The sequence below is a fragment of the Lathyrus oleraceus genome, chromosome 3 (assembly GCF_024323335.1).
Source record: "Lathyrus oleraceus cultivar Zhongwan6 chromosome 3, CAAS_Psat_ZW6_1.0, whole genome shotgun sequence".
Classification (NCBI taxonomy): Eukaryota; Viridiplantae; Streptophyta; class Magnoliopsida; order Fabales; family Fabaceae; genus Lathyrus; species Lathyrus oleraceus.
The window spans coordinates 533,475,506-533,482,653 of record NC_066581.1 but is presented as its reverse complement, the minus strand read 5'-3'; the positions used below and the strand labels follow the sequence as shown (position 1 = coordinate 533,482,653).

Here is a 7,148-nt window from a genome sequence, read left to right as displayed (position 1 = left end):
ACTTGTTGGTATCTTCCAAAGGTAATTAGAAATAGGATGTTTGGTTCAGTAGGACATTCTAACTGTATCTTGTTCTTTTTCCTCTTTCAAAAGACTTCCCATAAAGGTCAATGCCACTCTTTTATGCTTATAACATCATGCATTTTTATAACTCCGTCTTTTTGTTTACTCTAAAATGTTACTATTTTTATTTCCCAAAATTATTTTGAAGTGATAACTAACTTGTTCGTCCGAGTCTTTGTAGGAAGGTATGTACGCTCTTGTCATGAATAGATCAAAATGAGTCTTGTTGTCATTTAAGGTAATGTTCTTCTATGGCCTCTGTTCATTTGATTTTTAGAATGTATGCTAAGTGATTGTTTTGTTACAAATAGTAAATACTGCACAAATCTATAATAAATATTGGGCTGTTTCTGACACTTTCATTTTTATATTATTTGGGTAAGGGTTGTATTGTGTTTTGATTTCACTGTTTTTTTGGGTCATATTTGATAGGGAGAGCAGCAATTGAGGTTACAAATGAAGGTGTTGATGCTGCAGGACATACAATTGGTACATCTTTGGAGGTCATTTCCAACTTAGGAAGGTTCTCAACCCCGAGAGTATGATCAAACCAACATCACTAGCTAAAGATTATTTTGAATCCATAACTAACTTGATCGTCCGATACTTTGTAGGTATCACACCTTTAGCTAATGATGCTGGTTTCTTTTGCTGTGATCATGTCAGACTTGAGGCCCTTAGAGGTAATGTTCTTATGTTTGCCTCTTTTAATTTGGTTTCATTTGTTTGTGCTCAACAGATTATTCAGGTTCATTCGTTGATTTCGTTTATTAATATGTACAAGTTTTATAAAAACGTGAAGCCTTTTCTTGACTTGAATATTTTTTCAGATATTATTCAGGTTTTTTTTGAACTATGCAATGATTAAATGAACTTGTTCTTTGTCTAAAATCAATATTTCTTCCATATTAAATCTGGCTGCCTTACTTCACTTGTTCAGTTTGTTTTTTCTGAATTTATAGTAATTTGTGACCTTTTCCATGAGATATAGAAAGTGATGAAGGGAACCTTTGATTCGGAAGCATAATTCGGTCTGCACCCCAACTATTTTTCATATAGAGTATCATGCATTACATTAGATTAAATCACATAAATTTGTTAATTAATCTATATAACCTACACCTCCGATCAAAGGTGTGTCCAATGTCAGACACGTGTTGGTTTCTGTTTCTGACACTGACTTACCACATTCAAATTATTTATTTTTTAAAATTAATACTGGTGTTGACGTGTCATTCTCGTGTCCCATGCTCGTATTGTATAAAAAAGTTTGAAATCCATAATATAAAATTTCCAGTGCCTTGTTCTGGTCATTGTTATCCATATGTGGTAAATATGTCTTTAATAGATATTTATGTACATCAACATGAAAATTTGTATATTGTTTATAATTCATTTCAGATCTTAGTAATTTTCAACCATGACTATCAAAATCTTTTTATTGGGACTTTAGATAAAAAGTCATCCTGCATATGTTCTGATTTGTACAAATTTGCTGAGGTGGTTTTCCTTCAATTGTGGTTGCAGGGATTTGTCATCGTCTCAGTTTTATTCGATACAACATCTTGCCCTTATACACCTTAACAAAATGGGATAGCCGGACATAAAAATATGCATCTTGTAGAAACCGTTTGGACCTTACTTCTCTATGGTAATGTTCCATTCTGGTTCTGGGGGATATTATGCTAATATGGCATGTTACCTTATAAACCTTATGCTCTCGTCTGTCCTTAACAACAATATCTCTCACTTAATTTTGTTGTTTCCTTATTCCCCCTTCAGCCAATTCCTCCTCGTGTCTTCGAGTCTACATTATTTGTTAAAGTAAATGCTCGTGACGGTGACGGTACGGTGATCACCCATGGTTCTCTTTCTCTCTCTTCCAGGTTACTCCTACCCTATCTCATATAGAAACATTGAGGACAATGTTCGGTTTAAGTGCGGGAGGAGATTTTTATCGTTTTTCTTTATTTTTAGTATGTTTTGTGCGTTTTTAGTTGTTTGTTTTTCCTTTCAATAAAATAACATGTGTTTGACGAGTCATTTGTGTAGTGTATCCGTATTTCTCCCATTTCTTTAATCTTACCAAAAAAAATTTGTGAGCAAAGAAAACAGTGCATCTTGAATATTAAGGCTATAAGACAGGTTTATGACGAGATGTAAAAGACTTAGGATTTTTTTTTTTAAAAATCGGTATTGTCTTAACAACGTAGGCTTCATGATTATAAGAGTCGATCCCGATACCCCATATGCTGTGGTCCCAAATTTTGTTCCAAATAAGTCCATAAGTAGTTTATCCTTGCAGTCAGCTCCGGCTTAAGCATGCTCTACGTAGGGGACCGATGAAAATAAGTGAATGATCACAAAAAAATTTCCTGCTTTGTTCTCAAGTCATATGAAAATTTGGGCTAGGTGACTCTCACACGGTCTTTTAACCTAGTAAAATAAAGACATATGCGAAACATGCAGAAGAAAAAATATATATATATATATATATTATATATATATATATATATATATATATATATATATATATATAATATATATATATATATATATATATATATATATATAATATATATATATATATATATATATATATATATATATATATATATATATATATATATATATATATATATATATATATATATATATATATATATATATATATATATATATATATATATATATATATATATATATATATATATATATATATATATATATATATATATATATATATATATATATATATATATATATATATATATATATATACATATACATAATACATATACATAATACTGATAAGGGTTGTATTGTGTTTTGATTTCACTGTTTCTTTTGGTCATATTTTTGGGGTCATATTTGATAGGGAGAGTCAGCCGTTGAGGTTACAAATGAAGGTGTTGATGCTGCAGGGCATACAATTGGTACATCTTTGGAGGTCGTGTTCAAACTTAGGAAGGTTCTCAACCCAAAAGTGTGATCAAACCAACATCACTAGCTAAAGATTATTTTGAATCCACAACTAACTAGATCGTCCAATGCTTTGTAGGTACCACACCTTTGCTATGACCATGTCAGTCTTGAGGTCCTTAGAGGTAATGTTCTTCTGTTTGCCTCTTTTAATTTAGTTTGATTTGTTTGTGCTCAACAAATTTTTCAGGTTCATTCGTTGATTTCATTTATTAATGTACAAGTTTTATAAAATCGTGAAGCCTTGTCTTAACTTGAAATTTTTTTCAGATATTATTCAGGTCTTTTTTAAACTATGCAATGATTAAATGAACTTATTCTTTGTCTAAATTAAATATTTCTTCCACATTAAATTTGGCTGCCTTAGTCCACTTGTTCAGTTTATTTTTCCTGAATTTATAGTAATTGGTGACCGGTTCCATGAGAATAGAAAGTGATGCTGGGAACCTTTGATTTGGAAGTATAATTCGTTCTGCATCCCAGTTATTTTTCGTATAGAGTTTCATACATTTCTTTAGATTATATCACACAAATTTGTTAATTGATTTGTAGTACCTACACGTCCGATAAAATATGTGTCCAATGTCAGGCACATGTTGGTTCCTGACACTGACACATCCACATTCAATTGATTAATTTTTTCAAATTATTACTGGTTTTGACGTGTCACTGTCGTGTCCCATGTCCGTATTGTATAGGTTAATTTATTAATTAGTGCGTAAAGAAAAGTTTTAAATCCATAATATGAAATTTCCAGTGCCTTGTTTTGGTCATTGTCATCCATATGTGGTAGCTGTGTCTTTTATAGATATTGATGTACATCAACTTGAAAAATTGCATATTGTATATAATTCATTTCAGATCCCAGTTATTTCCAACTATGACTACCAAAATCTTTTTATTATTACTTCAATGTGGTTACAATATGTAGGTAAAAAGTTATCCTGCATATTTTCTGATTTGTACTAATTTGCTGAAGTGGTTTTCCTTCAAATGTGGTTGCAGGAATTTGTCATTGTCTCAGCTTTACTCGATACAACATTGCTACAGTTCATTTAAAATTATCCATCTCCTTCTGCAATCTATAAGAAAAATTGCACGGTTGACTTAATATACCCTTGTTATGATTTTATGGATAATCTTTCTCAATATTTGAATATGCAACTGTAAATTTGTCATGATCTGCGGGAGAATATCTAAGATACTATGTTCTTTTATTTACAATATTATTTTGAATTCATAACTTGACTGTCGGAGTTTTTGCAGGTACCACACCTTTGCCGTGTCATGCTATGTTCATGAGTATGATGAAACAGAAAGGAAATGGTAGGAAGTTTGGTTTGCTGTGATCGGTTCCATGAGATTTAGAAAGTGATGCAGGGACGCCTTTGATCATGCTCAACAAGCTGCTAGAGTGTTCAAGAACAGAAACAGCCTGCGGTCTACCCTATTGGAAGCACCATCCGTTCTTCAACCCAACTACGAGTGGATGAGTGTCATTGACTCGGGCCTGCTGGAACATTGGAATTGGCAGAGGGTGAAAATGTTGGGTGACAACTGGTTCCTAGTGATTCGGTTAATCGAAGATGAAGAAAACAATGGTAATTGTGAGTTATTCTTCATCTATTTTAATGCTGATTAAGAAACAAAAGATAGTGTTCTTAGATGATGAGATTCCCATGCTAGAGTTTTGCTTATAAGATTCTCAACCATTCCTGGAATTTTGGTTACAGTTACTCTGGCTCGTTCAGCACGCTTCAGATTAATGTGAGCACCTCGCCCAACACTGTACCTATTATCATCCTGGCTATATTCGTCAAGCCAATTTTCCTCTTCACAAGCAAAAAGCCACTTATCAATCCTATCGGTTACGTCTCTTCTGCTCAAAGCTTCATCTTTAGCCTTCACTATCTGTGCTTCAATGTTAGCTAATAATTCACAAGGATCAACCAGGCCAGAATCTATTAATGCACTAGCTTTCTCGTCAGCAGTACTTGTATCAGGTTTGATATGAGTCAATCTACATATTTGTTCTAACTCTGACCTCTTCTTAAAAACAAACAAGTTCTTTCATTCTTCTTGCTTTTAGTTTCGCAAGTTTTTCCACTTCTGCCGAAGCCTTCTCTATCACATCTGTTGAAAGACCGCCTCTTTCGGTGATTTCTGATGGCGAAGTTGCAACAATAGAAGTAATCCTCAGAAAAGTGTTCCTCTCTTCTTTTGACGTGTCCATCAAATTCCAAAGTTCGAATAGGTTAGCGACAGTATCCTTCAACTTCTGTATTCTGACTTTTCTTTCGGTTTTTAACTTGAGAATGGTCTTCTCTAAACCTTCCAATGTGCTATTGCTAATATTAGTTGATTGCTCCACCTGAGTCCCGTGCAAGCTCGGATGTACATCGTCTACTGTTTGGCCGAAATCCAATCCAAGAACACCACAGAGAGTATGCACCTCATTAACACATTGCATCTAATTTAGTTGCTATGAATAATTAAGTAGGTGTTTGAATGCAATATAGAGAGAATTATATACATGAATGGTTAAAAAGTAAATAAATTGATACAAAAATGAAAGGATTACGGGGAAACCGGTGAATTTGTGGAAAATGTAGCTGGAGATGTGAAAAGGGACAAGTTGGTTGGTGAAGAAACTCCTTCCGTGTAAGATATGGGCGCCGGTAGGTTGAGGGCGTGGTGGGTGGAAGTAAAGGAGGCGGCAGGCGGCTCTAAGGACGTAGGAATTGTTTCTTTCAAAGATTAAACTTAAAACTAGATTGGTACTATTTGAGAGGTATTGAATAAAACAATTGAAAATTTGTTATTTATTTAGAAAACACAACTAATACATTTCATTGATTAAAAAACTTGGAATTAAAGTTGTGCCTTCCTTTAAAAAAATATAAGTTCTGCCTAAATAACTAAAATATGATTGGCTTAAATAGAACTCAAAAGAATATAAACTAAATTTAAATTTAATTTTGAACTTCACATAATATGGTCATATTATTAGATAGATATTGATCTAATATCTATAATAGCAAGACTTTCTGAAGTCAATCCGACTTTTCTTTTTCTTTTTGAAGACTTCGGAGATGTGTTTGATATTCATTAAGTCTTCTAAGTGACAAGTCCCGTTCCTCTTTACCGCCCGTGTTGCTCACATCATCATTGACAGGATGAATTCCACAAATCTCGCCGCTTATCTTCTCTATTTGAGTTTTAATATCTTCAAATTGTTTCAACCTTTATTCTTTTTTCTTCTTCAATTCCTCAACCAATGGTGTGACAGATGCGAGCTTCTCCTTCAAGGATGCCGATCTTTTATCGGTCTTAATGGGAGAGTGAATGTCATGTTCCCCAAGTGCAGCTATTAGCGTGGCAATCTCGGCCTCCTTGGCTGCAACGGATTGATGAAAACGTGCTTTGGTGTTGGCAACTTCATCAACTTTTCTCCTATAAACATCTAAGCATTCCCTCTCTAGCTCCATCAACATTCGATCTTTGTCCTTCTCGGTCTCTCCAATATCGTTCCATATTTGCTCAAGTTCTCTGAGCAAAGAAGTGCAAGTAGTGCTTAAATGGATACTAGTAATATGACTTCCAATGGCCAACATTCTTGACAAAATTTGAAAATTACAGTCACTGGTAGTGATAAGAAAACTTCAAAGAATCAAATTTCAAGAGAAAAAACCAACCCTTTCAAGAGATAAACAAAACACGAAAGCAAGAAACTTTCATGACAAATACCAAGAAACACAAGGTGTTTCCATTGCTATGAAACAAAACAAAACTTGTTCTTTGTCTAAATTCAATATTTCTTCCGTATTAAATTTGGCTGCCTTAGTTCACTTGTTCAGTTTATTTTTTCTGAATTTATAGTAATTGGTGACCGGTTCCATGAGAGTAGAAAGTGATGCAGGGAACCTTTGATTTAGAAGTATAATTCGGTCTGCACCCCAACTATTTTTCATATAGAGTTTCATGTATTTGTTTAGATTATATCACATAAATTTGTTAATTGATCTGTAGTACCTACACCTCCGATCAAAGGTGTGTCCAATGTCAGGCACGTGTTGGTTCCTGACACTGACACATCCCTATTC

The 7,148-nt window shown here is 33.6% G+C and overlaps 1 pseudogene; it reads right to left on the bottom strand.

Moving 5' to 3' along the window:
* Positions 1-4,683: 4,683 nt before the first annotated feature.
* On the bottom strand, positions 4,684-6,810 carry LOC127132007 (65-kDa microtubule-associated protein 6-like; annotated as a pseudogene).
* Between the last annotated feature and the right edge of the window lie 338 nt (positions 6,811-7,148).